The sequence below is a fragment of the Dromiciops gliroides genome, chromosome 2 (genome assembly GCF_019393635.1).
Source record: "Dromiciops gliroides isolate mDroGli1 chromosome 2, mDroGli1.pri, whole genome shotgun sequence".
In the NCBI taxonomy this organism is placed as follows: Eukaryota; Metazoa; Chordata; class Mammalia; order Microbiotheria; family Microbiotheriidae; genus Dromiciops; species Dromiciops gliroides.
The window spans coordinates 560,451,974-560,470,054 of record NC_057862.1 but is presented as its reverse complement, the minus strand read 5'-3'; the positions used below and the strand labels follow the sequence as shown (position 1 = coordinate 560,470,054).

At 39.1% G+C, this 18,081-nt stretch overlaps 1 protein-coding gene and 1 pseudogene across 1 annotated transcript in view; one reads left to right on the top strand and one right to left on the bottom strand.

Annotated features, from left to right (window-relative positions):
- DTD1 (D-aminoacyl-tRNA deacylase 1) overlaps positions 1-18,081 on the top strand; it is a 199,162-nt gene that overhangs the window by 122,904 nt on the left and 58,177 nt on the right. The window lies entirely within an intron of this gene.
- LOC122743235 lies at positions 13,795-14,142 on the bottom strand (annotated as a pseudogene).

The window sequence follows — 18,081 nt, the reverse complement described above, 5'->3', positions numbered from 1 at the left end:
AGAGCAGCTAGCCTTAGAGCCAAGAAGACCTGGGTTCAAATTTAGCTTCTGACACACACTGGCTTTGTGATGCTAGGGAGGTCCCTTAACTTTTCAGAGTTCTACCATGATAAGTTACAAAGATGGTGTCAGTTAGAATTGGTAGAGGGAGTTTACTCACCTGGGAGTTCCCTTTGGCAATAAAAGCCAGAAAGAGATCCAGTCCCTATTCCTATCCCTGTAAAGTTCCTACTTGTGTGCCAGACAGTATCCTAGGTTGTGGACATACAAAGGTAAAAAAGAAGCATGCTTTCAAGAAGCTCATTTTCTACTGGGGGAAACAGCATGTACACAAATGAGTAAATACAGAATATAGACAATATAAAGTGATGGGTTGGCCAGGACAGAAACACCTGGGGAGAAGGGAACAGGAATATAAAGAATGGACTTCTGTAGGATGTGGTAGCTGAGCTAAGCCTTGAAGGAAATTAGGAATTTGAAGAGTTGGAGGTAAGAAGGGGAATGTCTTCTAGATTTGGGGAGTGGGGGGTGGGCAGCCTGTGCAAATGCACATGCACAGAATCACAGGATCAGACTTGGAATTGGAAGCCCCTCTAATTTTACAGAAGAGGAAACTGAGGCCCAGAGACATTGTGATTTTCCCAAAGTCTCACCTGTAATTAGTGACAGATCTGTCATTTGAATTCAGGTCCTCTTGCTCAGAACTGAGCAATCTTTCCTCCATTCCAGGCTGCCTTCCTGATAGAAGAATTGTAGGCAGAGAAGAGCAAGAAGGCCGGGTAGTCTATAATGTGGAGTGTGCAAAAAGGAGTCATGTGCAGGAAGCCTGGAAAGTTAGGCTGGACCCTTTCATTGTCAAAGAGAGTTGTATATATTTTATCTAAGTGGAAATAGGGAGGTCCTAAAGCTTCTTGAGCAAGAGAGTGACATGATCGAATGTCTCCCTTGTTATTTGTATTTTCTAAATTCTTTCAAAAGTCTTTATTTAGTAAGAATTTGACAGAGAATCCTTGCAGGAAGATGAAGGGACATAAAACTAAATATTGAGATAGAGACACAATTCTTGCTTGACGATTGAGATTTGCCCAAGTTTTTTGGAAAATACTTTGAATGTTAAATACTAAAAATGGATAAAGCTTGCCCTTGTTGTGTTCATAGCTTAATGACTTTGTGTAATTTAAGATTCTAAATGTGGATTCTAATCTGTTCCCCCAGTTTTGGGGGAAACTGACTAAAATCACTGATAAAACGAGTTTAGGTTTTTAAGGGTTTATTGGAAAATAGAAAGAAAAAAATTGAGAACAGAATTCCAACAGCCTGGCATTCCTATCTTTCCTCAAATTTCCTGTGAAGTCCTGTGCCGCCACCACCATCCAGTCAGGAACCCAAAAAGCCCCAGAGCTCTCCGCCAGGCTCCCTTTCCTCCTTCCTGTGTCCTCCCAGACCATAGGAGGCTCCTCGAGTTGATTGGCTGGTAGCCTTGATAGACAGCCCCCATGAGCAAATGTCATTTCCTGACGCCAAGGAAAAGCCACAATGCCTCTGAGGCATTTTCCTCATGGTGGAGCTTTCCCACAGCAAGTCTCCAGTAGGTGGCATCATTCCAATCATTACAATTTGTATATTTAATTAATGGATCATCGCTTCATTAGAGAAAACACAAAACAACATTTGCTAAACTTGGCAAAGTATACATTATTCCTGGCAGTCAGTGGCCATGGGAATCTGACCTCTCTACATTTTGGCATCAGCTACTAAATCATAGGCTCAGGAATGAGGCACAGGACCTTAAAATTCTGTTATGTTTGAGATTTGTTATTATATAGAGGGAATTTATTATTTCATGAATTCCTTATGTTCAGGATTCAATTTAGTAGACTTCTCAGAAATTAACTATTTTATCCATAAGAGCAATCAGAATTGGTTTTTAGCAATAAGTCCTAGGTCACCTTTTCTTTTGGAAGACTTAAAGATGAGAATCACACAGAGGGTGAAGGAAAGGTGCATGAGGAGTGTGAGAAGGGTACAATGTAGAAACAATGAGGAACTCTGAGGAAGATCGGGAATACAAGATATAAATAAGAAATTATGTGTCAGAAAGAGAAGATGGGCTGGCCATGTGTCAAGAATAATAGATGTCAGGTAGATGGCTAGGAGACAGTGAGAAAGGCCTTGTTGTGAAGACCTCTGTGTCAGACTTGGGATAACATATATAGAATTAATGAGTGGAGGAGACACGGCCATTTTGTGATTTCCATCGCTGGTGGAAATTGCCAAATAGGTGAGATCACAGATATAGTTGAATATTTAAGTATGAGAGGAGTTTATTATATGCCTTTAAAATAAAACCTCAACCTCAACTATACTTGTATTTTATTGAATAATACTCATTCTAAAGCTATGTTCATAAGTCTTGAATATTCCTTGTGTTAAGGGCTAAAATTCTAGCTAAACTGTCTAAAATATCTAATGAGTGGTCGCCAATAAATTATAAGCTTTAGCAAGAGTTAGACTTTTAAGCATTTATTAAGGAGAATAAGAATTTGGTAAATAGAGAGAAAGGCCTAGATTCCTATCTATTAAAGGGAGAGCACATTTCTAGCTCCGCTCTCCACCAGAGTCCAAAGGAAAGAGAGTGAGACTGAGCGCCAGTCTCTTCCTTCCTCCTCCCACTAGTCTGCGTCACTTCCTGACGCCAAAGAAAAGACTCCTGGTCTTGCCCTCAAAGACCTTCGCTTCATGGGCGGAACTCCTCCACAGCAAGTCTCCAGCAGGTCATTCCAATCGTTACACTTGAGAAATTTTGCCTTTTGTTAGGCCTTGTCAATTCTCTTTGTGTTTTTAATATGTGTATATGCTATTTTACATATATAATATACCAGTGGAGAATAATTCTAATAAGGATAGCTAGTATTTATATAGCCGTTAAGGTTTGCAAAGTGCTTTTCAAATATATTTTATTCTTAAAACAATCCTGTAAAGTTGTTTAATCTTTCTTCCTGATAGACTGCTGGACCTGGAGTCAGGAAGACCTGAGTTCATATCCAGCCTCAGACACTTAATAGTTCTTTGACTCTGATCAAATCATTTAGCCTCTCCCAGCCTCAGTTTCTTTTTCTGTTAAATGGTGATGATAATAATAGCATCTACTTCTCAAGGTTGTTGGAAGGGCAAAATAGATATTTGTAAAGTGCTTTGCACACTCTGAAGTAGCATATAAATACTAGCTAGTCTTTTTCCCATTTTACAAATGAGGAAACTGAAGCATATAGTAGTTAATCGATTTACCCACTTACGTGTTTAATCTCCAAGGTTAGGTCGCATTAGCTGACTGGTAGTGAAGATTCTTTCTTGCTTAGTATGAGCTGCGCAATGCATTTAGTGCATGCCTAGATAAAAGTGAGTTTTAGAAAACCTTGCTAAATGAAGGAGGAAATAGCAAACAAAAGGCCAAAATGCCTGACTGTGAATTGATATGATTAAATATGAAAGATAGGAGGGCAAGAATGCCAACCCAGGGTCACTTGAGGGTTTAAATAGTGCTTTGCATGTTTACTGTGGCTGCCTCCTACTTTGCATAATCTGCTGGTTGATTTGTAAATCTATCAGTATGTAAAATAAAAATAAACACCTATTCAGCATTGACAGTTGACTTCATTTGCAAGTTGATTTTAAGTGTAATTTAGAACTGTTCATTTTTATAGAAGACTAATATTGCAATACCTGAAATACACTTTCATGATCATGCCATCATAACATTAATCTTAGAAATTGGTCTACATTCATTTAAATCTCTTGCATACATAATAAATATATAGCAAGACTTACTTAAATTCCAAAGTATTTTAGGAAATGCATATCATCATGCAGCCTTCAAAGTAGATAGAAGAGGTGGAATGACAAGTGAAAAAGAATCCATGATTCTATTCCCAAAAGCAAGAGGGGAAAGAGTGAGTGGCACCAGGTTTCTGTTCCAAAGTAAGAGATAATTTGGTTTCTTCTTTATAGTTAGTAAATGTTTCACAGTGTAAGATGCTGGCATTAAAAAAAATTATTGATGTTTTGTGTTTTTATGTTTCATTTCCAAATTCCTTTCTCTCTCCCACCTGAGTGCCATACCTTGTAGCCAAAAATGAATGAATGAATGAATAAATAGATGGAAAGGAAAAAGTCAAGATAATCAACCAGTACCCTGAAATCTGATAGTATATGTAATGTTCCACACTCAGGCCCCCACTTTTGCAAAGAAGGGAGGGATGTACATTTTCTAAACCCATCTCCAGAGTCAAGCTGGATTGTTGTGGTTATGCAAGATTATACCTGACCCTATAGGTTTTTTAAGTAAAACTTTTCTGCACTTTGATAGCTAAGATTCTGCAAGAGTCTCTGCATACCAGCTGCCTTTACTTTTTCATTTCCAATTCAATTCTTAGCTTCTTGCAGTTTGACTTGCACCTACAGCTGTTCTTCCCTAGGTCACTAGTGATCTCTTCTTTGAAAAATCCAGGGGCTTTTCTTATCTTCCTGACTTTTTTGTAGATTTTGATATTGTTGACCACCTTATCCTTCTGTACACTGCTACTTGGATTTTCATGGCATTGCTCTGTCATGGTTCTCCTCTTATCTGCTTGATAATTCTTTCCTCAGTCTTCTTTGAGGGTCCATCATTCATATCCTACCCACTGTGCATGGGTATAGCCCAGAAATCTGTCTCCTTTCTGTGTGATCATATTAACTCCTATGAATTTGGCTGTGATTTTAAGGCACCTGACTCCCATATCTACCTGTCCAGTCCTCATCTCTCTCATGAATTCCTATTTCCCATTGCCAAGTCCCTGTTTAACATCTCTCCCTAGATGTTCCCTGGCCTCTGAAACTCACCTTGTCCAAAGCCCACTCATCCCTTTACTTCATTTCTCTAGAGGGCACCACTATTTTCTCTTTGCCTAGGTTTGCATCTTAGGAATCCTCAATTCTTCAATGTTCTTCATCCTTCATATGCAGCCAGTTTTCTTGTGTATTTTTAAAAATATATATATATTTTCAATTAATAAGCATTTAATTTTTCTCTCTCCCCCTGCTCTCCTGTGGAGAGGAAGTAGAACCAGAACTCATTTAACAAATATACATAGTCAAGAAAAACAAGTCCTCATGTTCACCATGTGTGGAGCTGTTTGTTTGCATTCTGTGTCACCTCTGTCAGAAAGGAGGCAATCTTATTAGTCTTCTCAAATCATGATTGGTCATTGTGTGGATCACTGGTCTTAAGTCTTTCAAAGTTTTTTTCCCCTTTCCATTGTTATAAAATTAACTGATCTGGTGTTTCTGTTCACTTCAGTTTGCATCAGTTCATACAAATCTGCCTGGTTTTCTCTGAAACTGTAGCTGTTCCCCAGTTGATAGGTACCTCTTAGTTTTTGTTTTCCATCATTTAACAGAAGCTTAGTTGAACAATTTTGATTACTTATAATTAAAAAGGTGTTGCACAAACAGAATCAATGTAGTGAAGATTAGAAGGTGGCTCAAACAGTGGTTTTAAAAAAGTCTTTAAAGCATGCTAAGCAGCACAGTGGATAGAACACTGCATTTGGAATCAATAAGATTTCACTTGAAATCCTCAGACACCAACCAGTTGTTAGGGCAACTCATTTAACCTCTGCTTCAGTTTCCTTAGCTGAAAAATGGGGATAATAACACTCACTATTTAGGATTAGGAAGAGAAAATGAGGTAACATGTAAAGTAATTTGCAAACTTTAAAGCACTATATAAGTACTAGTTATTGTTGTTGTTGTTGTTATAGCATCTAGATGTTGTAGTGGATAGTGTGCTGGGTCTGGAGTCAGGAGTATCTGAGGTCAAATTAAGTCTCTTGCCAACATTCAGTAGAACTGTGACCAATAACATTTTTAGCTGAGTATTAGCTGGAAAAGACAATCAGCTTAATATTTAAGGTTTTTAAGGTTCCCCTTTCCTCAAGGTTAGCTAAAGAGGATAAAGGCTAATAGTGTTATAGTTAAGGTTAAAATAGATCCTGAAAGTTCACTACTTTTTGTCTTGGGAGCAGGGAAGTGCTATATATTTTTAAAAATAACTTTAGAGATTGCAATTAATTTCTCTACTCCTGGAGATCACACCCCATGTATTCCTATACAAGGTGAGGGTTATTCCAGGAGTTATTTTCTCAGGTTATTTTACTTCTCCTATGAAGTTTATTTGGGAGGGTTGATACTTCTTGATACCTAGGGTAAAAGTTCTTTTGAAACCAAAGCATGTTTTTATCAGGTTTGTTAGAAAATATTTTATTGGGGGCAGCTGGGTGGCCCAGTGGATAATGCACTGACCCTGGATTCAGGAGGACCTGAGTTCAAATTTGGCCTCACACACTTGACACTTACTAGCTGTGTGACCCTGGGCAAGTCACTTAACCCTCATTGCCCTGAAAAAAGAAAAGAAAAGAAAATACTTCATCTTTTCTGTTTTGTCAAAGCCCTTTTCCTATTATTTCAGCTATCAAAGGTATTAAATTAATATGTAAGTGTTTGGACTTAAGATGTAAACTAGTCAGTTGGGGTCTTGTTTACTTTGTAAATAAAAAAATATCTTTTTGGGAAACCTTTTTATGTGACAACATGCTGTCTTTTAAAAGGAATTCTTAGACTTTATAGTGATACAATCCCTCTGTTTCCAAAGAGCTGGATTAATAACTAATCTCTTTTTAAAATAACACAGAAAATGACCCTTTTACTATGTTCTCTGAGGCATATCAGGTGGTTTGTGTTTCTTAGCAGAAAAAACATCTGTGTGAATAATATAATGGAGCCACCTGTAAATCTTCCCCCTGCAATTAGTATAGCCTAGTATTCAAGCTTTAAATGAAAGTGCTGCTTTTATAATTGAGCTCTTTTGGCATCCTGTTGTGCATTTAAAAATTTTTAATTGGGATGTTCCAGCATTTGGCACTGTGTGGCATTTGAGGGTATGCATCATATCCCATCAGGTGTACTACTGCAGAGAGCTGTCTAAAAATAGAAATAAATAACTGTGAACAGGAGAATAAAAAATAGATGTTGGCGGAGAGTGAATCAGCTTTTGTGATGTCACCGAATGTTTTTTCTTTATGTACCTGCCTGTTATTTTTACCCAAGTAATCATCACCCCTGCACCACTGTGCTTTTGCCAAAGTATAGGCTGAACTCAATTTGACTATACATGTGCTCTCAGCTCCCCCCGCTGACTTTAGAGGGATTGCAAGTAAAAATGAGGAGTAAATTGGAATTTCACTGGGCAAAGTATGTAGTAATTGATGGTGCAAAAGGCAAGAATGCCACTTGGCTTCACTGAATTTCTTCTGGCTTAAATAATTCCTGTGCTAAGTATGGATAGTTTTCATCAGGTTAAGTGATGATAATATTGAAACTCTCTTTTTGTTGTTTTAAAATTTTATTTGGTGTATGAATACCTATACTTTTAGATTTTCTTATGTATAGGACTTGATCCTATTAATATACTAAAACTGGTTGCTTTTTATGATTGTATTAAATCCACAGGGTCAGTAGGACAGATAGTAAGTAAACAGTAAAGTATATTGCTACTGAGTTCAGTAGCATCATAATTACTAGTGAAAGAATGAAAATGTCTCTTAAACATGATTAGTTTACTCTGTGCCTGAAAATAGGATCAAGTTAATGCAGTACCAAGCAAAGAAATAGTAAACATATAGGGTGGTATATTGGCTAATATCTTGTAATTAAGACAACCACATAGTTATAAGGAAATAATTTTTTCTATTAAAGGGGCATCTATTCTTACAAACATCATTGAATATCATTATCAGGATGGTGTATGAGTATTCATTTATTAAAGACATTTGAACTCAATCTAATGAGAAAAGCCCATGTTCCATTGAAAAGAAAAATTTGTATATTTAACATTTAAAAATTCATGGGTATGTCTCACCTCTTGGTTTTACACACTTTAAATGGAAGAATTTGACTAAAACTCTCTTTCCAAATGGAAGCCTTTGTTCATTAAAGAGTTTTTATGTTTTTCCCTCCCTTGTTCATTCAGTCAACTTTAACAGATGTTAATGCATACTCCGTACAAGGTAATATGCTATGGGCAGAGGAGAACAAAGACAAAAATCCAACATTCTTTGCTCACAAGTAGTTTATGGACCACTGGCAGGACTGATGAAAAGAGTCACAGAACCCTAATAAGTTACAAGTTAAGTTATTCCACCATTCACCTTTTTCTTTTTATAATTATGCCTTTCTGATATTCTGGAAATAAATGTTCTTACCTGCCAGTTTTCATTTGATTTCATCTCAAGTTCTACTGAGATTTTGTGATTGATCTTTTGGCATTTGTGGTCTTCACTTAAGTATGGAGGCCTGACAAGTTGTTCTTATGGAACCAACATTGACCCTGTTTTTGTTATGTTTCTGTCCAAATTCTATGTAAACGACACCAGTTTTCCAACTCTTCCTATCATGTACAGCAAAACAACTGCAAGGATTTCCCCCCCAAATTAGAACAGTTTTCGATGAAATTGTGTTTTGTTCTTGAGTTCTTGGACAGTACTGTTTCCTTGTGTGATGGGTGAAAGTGGTGGCATTAATCCTTAGCTTTCATGTAATTCTGCTCTCCTATTGATCAGGAAAATGAACAATAAAAACATTTAGGGAAAAATTAATAATGGTATTTGCAAAACAGTTGTCAAAAATGAATGCTATCATGTAGGGTACAGTGACCAAAATAGTATCACGACGGTTTGTATCATGATTTCGAATGCTTATTTATTGTTTAGATTTAGTAAAATGGCAAAAGGGCAATGACATTTCCCCCCTGGGAATCTCACAGAGTTTCACATTAGAAGTCCATTTTGTCTAATAAGCCCATACCACTCAAATATTTATTTATGGTGAGCTGGATCTTCTGAGAAGGAAAGATCTTGTCATGCTTCATAGAAAGATTATGAGACTCCATGGGTGCTACCAGGAGGATGCTAGTAAAGGAACCTCTCACGCATTGAGGGGAGAATAGTGGTAGTTCTTTGGTATTCTCTGCCTATTCTAGTTAAGATTTCAGAAAGCTGTGCATATTTTAGACTGGGGAAAATGTATACTTGCTTTGTTTTAAGTGTAGCTTTCCTTTTTTAGAGGGTTGTGGATAACCTTAGTTTCCCTTATGTCATATGTGTGTTCTGCCTGATATGGTCTTCCACTCCAGTCTACTTATCCAAGTCCTACCCAATGTGACTTCTTTCAAGTCTCTGATAAAGATGAGGAAAAGAACAGGCTCAGGGAGAGCTCCCTGAGACACTCTGCTCATGCCCTCTTTCCTTGTTGACATTAGTCCCTTAATCAGTAGTCATTCAGTCATTTGCAAACTCAACTAATATTATTTTTTCCATCTTGTCTGTAAGAACATTACTAGCTGTCTAACCCTGGGTAAGTCACTGTTTGCCTCAGTTGCCTCATCTGTAAAATGAGCTGGAGAAGGAAATGGGAAACCACTCCAGTATCTTTGCCAAGAAACCCCAAATGGGGTCCAAAAAAAAAAAAGAATATTAAGAAGGAATTTGACATAGGATTTGCTGAAATCCAAGTGTATTTTTCTATTATCTGTTGATCTCATTCCCTTATCTATCTGTGTAGCACTGATATAAATTACATTATATTTTCAGATAACAAAGCTAGGAGGGATAGCTAAGATCTGGATGAGTTAATATTTAAAAATATCTTTATAAGCCAGAATGGAAATTAATAGGGATAAATGTAAAATCCTGTACTTGAATTAAAAAAAAATCAACTTTGCATTGGCCCAGTTCTATAAAGTCCAGTTCAAATCCCATCTTTCAGTTCTGAATTCCTTGTTGATCTTTCCCTTTTCTCAGTTCCTATAGGATTTATGGATGTTCTTGGGTTCTTTGCTGGTATTTGATGTCCTTATCTATTTAAATGGATTGTAATCTTCTTTGGCATTAGGAACTATTTGTATACTTTTTTTGTTGTTTTTCCTCCCATAGCACCTAGTGTAGGTAGACCTTAGTATATATAATCAGTGCCCAATAAAATCAACTAACAAGTTAATTGTTGACATGTGCCAGTGATTTTTTTTTTTGCAAGGCAGTGGGGGTTAAGTGACTTGTCCAGGGTCACACAGCTAGTAAGTGTTTGAGGCTGGGTTTGAACTCAGGTCCTCCTGAATCCAAGGCTGGTGCCTTATCCACTGCGCCACCTAGCTACCCCCTTGCCAGCGATTTTAAAATATACCTGTCTTGCCCATAACTCTCTGCTGACCTCCAATCTCACATCTCCAACTACCTCTCAGACATCTAGAACTGAATGTGGGTGTCTTAAAGTCAGTATACCCAAAATGGAACTCATCTTTCCCCCTAAAGTCTCCCCCTACTTTCCTTCCCTTATTACTTTAGAGGACACTATCCCCTGAGTCCTCCAGGCTTGCAATCTAGGAGTCATCCTGGATTCCTCACCATCTCTTACCCCATACACATCTAATCTACTGCCAAAGCAAGATCTCTTAACTATGCCCCTTCTCTCCTCTGACACTGCCACTATTCTGGTGTGGCCCTCATCTCCTCATACCTTGATTAGTCCAATAGTCTACTGGTGGGTCTGCCTGCCTCAAGTCTCTCATCATGCCAATCCATCCTCTATTCAGCCTAATGCACAGGTCATATCATGTTACTCCGCTACTCAATAAACTCCAATGCCTTTCTATTGCCTCCATGATCAAAATATTTCATTTGGCATTCAAAGCCCTTTATAGTCTAACCCCCTCCTGCCTTTCTAGTTTTCTTACCCCTTATCCCCCGACACATACTCTTCAATCTAGTAACAGTCTTCTCCTAGGGGTTCCACCAACAGGATACTCAGTCTCTCAGCTCTGGGCATTTTTTTTTGGCTATCCCTTATGCCTGGAATGCTCTCCCTTCTCCTTTCTGGCTGCTGACCTCCCTGTCTTCCTGAAATCTAGGCTTCTACAGGAAGCCTTCCCTGAGTCCTTTTAATTCCAGTGCCTTCCCTCTGTTATTTTTTATTTTTGTTCAGTCATTTTGTTATGTCTGACTTTTTGTGACCCCATTTGGTTTTTTTTTATTCCTTTTTTTTGGGGGGGGGGAGATAATAGAATGGTTTGCTCTTTCCTTCTCCAGCTCATTTTACAGATGAGGAAACTGAGGCAAACAGGATTAAGGGACTTGCCCAGGATCATTTACTCACTAGTAAGTGTCTGATACTGGATTTGAACTAAGGTCTTCCTGACTTGTAGGCCCCATGCTTTATACATTGTGCCACCTCACTGTTAATTATCTTGTATGTGGCTTGCTTTGTATATATTTGTTTATATTCATACTCTATTGCAGAGAGTGCAACTCCAGTGGACTAGTCATATAGTGTGAATGCCAAACCTACCTAAGATTGACTGAGTTGTGGAGATTGGCCATCTCTGTGCTTTCTCTACTATATCAAGATGCTGCATGTTTGTGAAAAGTGCCCTTTCACTTAACATGTGCCCTTTGAAACATATCAGGATAGGAGCATGACTTAAGATGTACACTTGAAAGTTAATACTCAACAGCTATGGTAGGTAGGTCTCTTCACCCAAGAATTTCACACCTGTCTGCCTTTTCGGTAGATTAACAGTAGGGTCAATGCACCTGTAGAATTCTCTAGGGCAGATAAGGTGCTGATGCAAGTACATGCTCTGGATTTACAATTTATAAGTTGTTTGTGGTTTTTCTCTGTTCTAGTCATCTAGAAGTTTCCTATAGAGCAGTGAAAATAGGCTAATTAATATTGAACGGTTTTTACCCACAAATGTGTGGCTGTTCTTCTTTTGGTCTAGTCCAGTGTAAGATATATCAAATTCAGATCTTCCCCAAGTGTATGTACAGTTATAATTCTAGCAGAGGATCTGGTAAACTCTCAGGGTTTAAATATTTGCCAGGTCCCCTGGTGATAGAATGACTACTTTAATTTACTGTTTATTTCAGCATCTGCAAAAGGAGCCTTTCAGGTTTTAATTTCCCTGTGGTTCTTAACCACTGGCCTGCCAGTAGAGGTTGCTCGTGAGTTATAAAAGAGGCTTTCAGCCTTTGCTGACAATGAGGGAAAGCTCCCTGTGGAGACTAACCCAGAAGGCTACCACTCCAGAGGTTATTTATTGAAAGGTGCCCTTTGCTTGATTTTTCTTTCAGTTACTCTTTCTTCCTAAGTTCATGCCCTATTGGCATTTTAAAAACGATTTCATGTAGTAGTCTGACTTTTAGGTATGTGCCCACTAATAATAATGCTTTATATTTAGACAGTGGTTTTCGTTCCTTTATCTTGCTTGGACTCATTCAAAATGTTCTCATTAAAATCCTCACAATGATTTCATGAAGGTGTTGAGAGCCATATTTATCTCGATGCTATCTCTCTTCTCCATCTCCACTCTATAGGTGGAATAGCCGGAGAGCAGAATGTGGCACTTCTTTGGAAACAGTACATTGTGTGGTAAAGATCTGAATATGAAGCTCCTAGCAGGGGTACAGCTACTCGTGTGAGAATTGTTTCAGCTACTTGAGTGTTCCTGGCATACAGGGGCCCTTGCCTAAAGAGTCAAGGTTATCCCACAGTTCTGTACTAAGAATTTGAAGAAAGGGTGCAGGATCAAGTCCAAATTACTCAGTCTGATTTTTGAAACCTCAACTTCCCAATCCATTTTTTCCCCTTGTGGCTCACTAATATGCATCCTTTATTTTCTCCTTACAGCACTCCTCCCAGACACCTTGACCTTTCTGCGTATTGTTTCCAGCATGAGAACTGCTCAGGATGTTGCTCTCTTCCCATTGAAATTCGACCTCTTTTTATGGGTTTACCTTAAATTCCACTTCCTTTGTGATTTTTTCCCCTTTATAACTCTCATTTCCTCTGATTCTTCCCTTATTTGTATTTGAACTACTTCTTTTATTGGGTTGGTGGTATAGCAGGAAGAATGGTGTATTTGGAGTGCATCAGAAAACCTAGGTACTCATTCAGGCATTACTCCTTACTTTCATGTTAGCTTGGAAAAAGTATTTCATGTGATCATCACTTATTTTTCTCTTCTCTTCAAATGAGAATAATATTAGTTGAACTCCCTACAGGGAGCAGCTAGGTGGCATGGTGGATAGTGTGGTAAGCCTAGAGTTAGGAAGACTTTTCTTTAATGAGTTCAAATTTGGCCTCAGACTCTTAGTAGCTGTGTGATCCTGGGCAAGTAATTTAACCCTGTTGCCTCAGTTTCCACATCAGTAGAATGAGGTGAAGAAAGATTCCAGTATCTTTGCCAAGAAAACCCCACATAAACTCAGGAAGAATCAGGCATGACTGAAAAATGACTGAACAGCAACAACAAAAAAACCAAACCAAAACTGTTTACAGGGATGATAGAAAGTTCAGGTAAGATGAAATAAGAATGTCTGCAGAAGTTTTTGAAATATAAAGAAATATATAAATGCAAAGTGGTATTATGATTATTACTATACAATTTAGTACTATATTATATTGTCATTTTATTCTCTCATTTAATGTATTTAAATCTTGTATTTCCAAGCAGGATTGAATTCAGTACAGTAAATATTAAGACCACAAATTATTCTAAAGCAGTTACTATCTTATGCTTTCTGTATCTCACACTACGATAGCTTTTGGTATACAGGAGACTTTTTTTTTTTTTTTGGAGGCAACAGCCTGACACCAAAATTTTTTATTGTATTAGGTCACTATAGGGGGTGGGGCCTTGGGCACTTACTTCACAGCTTGCTCATTGGTGCCACTTCCAGTCTTGAGGCTTTATGACATCTGGCAGTTCTGGGGGGCTGGAGAAAGACTCAGTGCGCAATGTCTCAAATACATCATCAGCTCAAAAGGCCAGCCCCACAGTGGCTGGTGCTTGAGGTCTGGCTGTCTGACTTGTGAAGCCACATTCACCCAGGGTCTTACTGTCATCCAGCAGCTGGTTGTCCTTATAGAGCGACTGCTCATCTGGGGGCCTTTTGAGGATACCTTCCACGGTGCGCTTCAGCTCAAACTCGACTCCTTTGCATCTGTGAAGATCATTGCCTTGTGGCACTGGATCATTAGGAACACGTCCATTTTTGTGTCTAGCTTCCCTCCCCCCAATCAACTGCCTGGTGCAATCTCAGTCCGCCCCAGTCCCGAGTGCAGGAGACTTTTGATAATTTTTTCATTGCCTTGAAACAAGAGTTGGGTCATTATAGTAGCTAGAGAACCAATCAAGGCCAGAAGGACTTGGGTTTAAGTCCGACTCTGACACATACGCTAGTCTGTTAACGGATCCTTACTAATTGCTTTGCTAGATCTTCATCCAGGTTACATCAATTAAACCATGGGTATGCTGCAAGGTTCTATCTGGGCCTTCTCCTTTACTCTCTTTAGAGTATCTCACTTCTTGCTTTCTGTACTTCCATTGGTTTGAACAGTTATCATCTCTACACAGGTGATTTCCATATCTATATATCCAGTCCTGTTTTTTTCTCCTGAACCCCCGTCTCAAATTACCAGTTGCCTTTTGGACATCTCAGTTTGAATGTTCTATAATAGTAATAGTAAACTCAGTATATCCAAAAATAGAACTAATTTTCTTTATTTCCAAGTACCTCCTTTTCCCCAGCTTTCCTTTTGCTTTTGAGGCCACTGTCATCCTATCAGTCACCCAGGCTTTCAGCATTCCATTAGGATTATATTGGTATTATATATTATGTTTGTATTATATTAGTAGATTGAGCAGTCTACTAATTTGACAATATTTATCTCCTAGCTATATTCCCTTCCCTCCACTCACATATCTGTCACCCTGATGTAGCTAGCTCCTCATTACCTCACACATGGACTATTGCCGTAATCTGCTGGTGGGTCTCCCTATTATAATCCAGCCTCCATTTAGTTGTCAAAGTGATTTTCCTAAAGCACAGGTCTGACCATCTTCACTCCCTACTTAATAAGCTTCTGTGGCTCCCTATTACCACGAGGAACAAATATAAAATCCTCCCTTGGGCACTTAAAGCCTTTTTTTTTTTTTAACCACCTCTACTCTTCCTTTCTGATCTTCTTGCCCTCGACTCCCCTTTCATGTCCTCAGCAATACAGCTACCCTTACCTGCTGTTTCTTGAACTTGATATTGTAAAGAATTAATTGTTATTTGAGGTTTTTATGCCTCAGCAAGCACTGGCCTGGGGCTCTGCAAACCCCACGGTGCTCCACCCACTGGTTGTAGCCGTTGCCAGGACTCTGGCACCTCACGTCATCACCACTCGTGACACCTACATGGGCCTGGCAAAGTTATAATGATTGGAAGCCTAGTGAGGGCAGTCATGTGACTGTCAGAGCGGCCATCCCATTGGCTTGGACTGTGTGGGGTGTTTTTAAGTTTGGGGGAGGAGAATTGGGCATTCTAGGTGGAAGCTGGAAAGCGACAGGTGTTCTGCTGCATATTTTCAGCTGATTCCTGGGCGGTGGTATTTTTTCAGGTATTATAATTTCCCTTTCCCCATTTTTATTTCTTTTCCCTTGATCCTACTGATCCTGTTTGTGTTTTTTTTTTTAAGTTCGTTCTTATTAAAATAAATCTTGTTCTGTTTTGAGGGAGGCTGCTGGTCTCCTTCCTTGCCCCAATATTGCAGCAAGCTGCTTAACTAGCGCTCCCCAATTAAAAATTGGTTCCCACAATGGTGATAGCATTTTAGCTGAGCATTGACGAATCATGGGCAGAATCATGTCAAGTGTCACTGGGAGAAGAGAAGAACACTCCAAGAACAGAGAAAATGGCAGAGAAGAGAAGAGCTTGGGTCATGTATGAGGAGCAAGGGATCCAAGTATAACCATTACCTCAAGGGCCTGTTGTAGGGGACTCTGTCCTCGTTATTGGAGATTGATATCCTGCACCTGTATGAGGAGTTTCCTCAGTCTCCACAGGTCCCGCTGGCTTCTTGCTTTGAGAAAGAAGATGGGTGATGTCAGCCTCTCTTTGGTGATGCCAAATGTCTGGAAAAGCATTTTGAGTCCAAATTGCCAGTGGTATCAAATGTTAGGTTAAGGAATCAAGGTTTTATTCAATAGATATGGGGGATTTGATCCATCATTCACTCAATAATAAGCATATATTAAAAGTTACCTTGTGGCAGGCACTATGTTAAGTACTGGGGATATAAAGAAAGAAAAAAGAAAACAACCCCTGGCTTCAAGTTCACATTCCTTTTTTTTCTTTTTGTGAGGCAATTGGGGTTAAGTGACTTGCCCAGGGTCACACAGCTAGTAAGTGTTAAGTGTCTGAGGCTGGATTTGAACTCAGGTCCTCCTGAATCCAGGGCCAGTGCTCTATCCACTGCACCATCTAGCTGCCCCCTCAAGTTCACATTCTAATGAGGGCTTAGACAACCTGTAAAAAAACCCACAACAATATGTATTTAATGGGGGTTTGGCACTTTCCTAGACTACCTGATATGGTGAGATGGTGTCTGTCACATGAAAGATGCTGAGAGAATCTGCGTCAGGGAGACTAGAGAATTAGGGCACATGTGGACATTGTGCATTGGCCTCCTGTGTGGTTGGAAGCCACGTTTTCCCCATTTTGGTCATGTAGGCCTGAAAAATGGTACTGGGGTTTTGCTTTTGCATTTGGTCTTTTCTGTGCTATTTATAAGGAATGGGATTTCTGATCCAGCCTGAAAGCCAGGCTGGGTGATGCAGCCTTGGGTCATTGGTGGCATCCTGAGGAGGAAGGCTGCCAATGCCCGCCTGCTCTGGATTTAATCTTGGTGAGACTAATTCTGTGTAGGTGCTGCTAAATCATGCACCTAATCTCCTCCCTCTTCTGCCTAGAGACTGACATGGTAAAGGGTGGTATTTTTCAGGTTGTATAATTTCCCTTTCCCCATTTTATTTCCTTTCCCTTGATCCTCCTGATCCTGTTTGTGGTTTTTTTTTTTTTAAAGTTCATTCTTGTTAAAATAAATCCTGTTCTGTTCTGAGGGAGGCTGCCGGTCTCCTTCCTTGCCCCAATATTGCGGCGAGCCGCTTAGCTAGCGCTCCCCAATTAACAATTGGTCCTACAATATACCATTTATTGAATCTGTGCTTTTTCAGTGGCTGTCCTCCCTACCCGGAATGTTCTCTTTCCTCACATCTACCTCTTGGCTTCCTTCAAAACACTCAGCTCAGTCCCACATCCACATACTCCAGGAAAGCTTTTCTCAATATTGAGACTGCCTTCCACTTACATGGTAAGTGACACAGACACACACAGACACTGACGCACACAGAGTTATTTGCATTTTGACTCCACCTTAGAATGTGAACACGTTGAGGCCTGGCACCATATTTTTAGCTTCTAACACAGTGCCTGGTACATAGTAAGTTCTTAATAAATGCTTGTTGACCAACCAGTTACATTTAAAGAAATAGAAAATTGGCTTCTTCCTTTAAAGAAAAAAAATTCTTGTTCCCATTCCTGCTTTTTCTCTTCTTCCACGATGAAAGAATAGATTAATAAGAATAAACAAGTTTTCAGTTTAATTTTGTAATTACTGGTCACATTTAGGGTCTATAGTTAAGCAAAGATACAATATAATATGGTTAATTTGTACTTCCCCTATTAGTACTTGAATGTAGGCTGTGAACTAGTTTAATATCATCATGTGGTTGTGTGTTTGACATGATGAAGCTGCCCCTTGAGAAGATTTAGGATCTTTCGATGGTGTCTTCATTCTAATATGATTCTCTACCAGTATTTGATTTAGCTAGTCAGCTTTTTTTGAGACTCCTTCAAAGTGAGATTTGTTTAACCATTTCATCTGGATCATCTCTTACAGTGAGCATCTTAAGGAAGGAATAGGCTGGTGCCCCTGCTGCCCCTTCAGTATAACCACACACAAATGCCATGTGAACCATCATCCCTTTTCTTGGGTCTTTTTGTTTGTTTGTTTGTTTTTGCAGGGCAGTGAAAGTTAAGTGACTTGCCCAGGGTCACACAGCTAGTAAATGTCAAGTATCTGAGGTCAGATTTGAATTCAGGT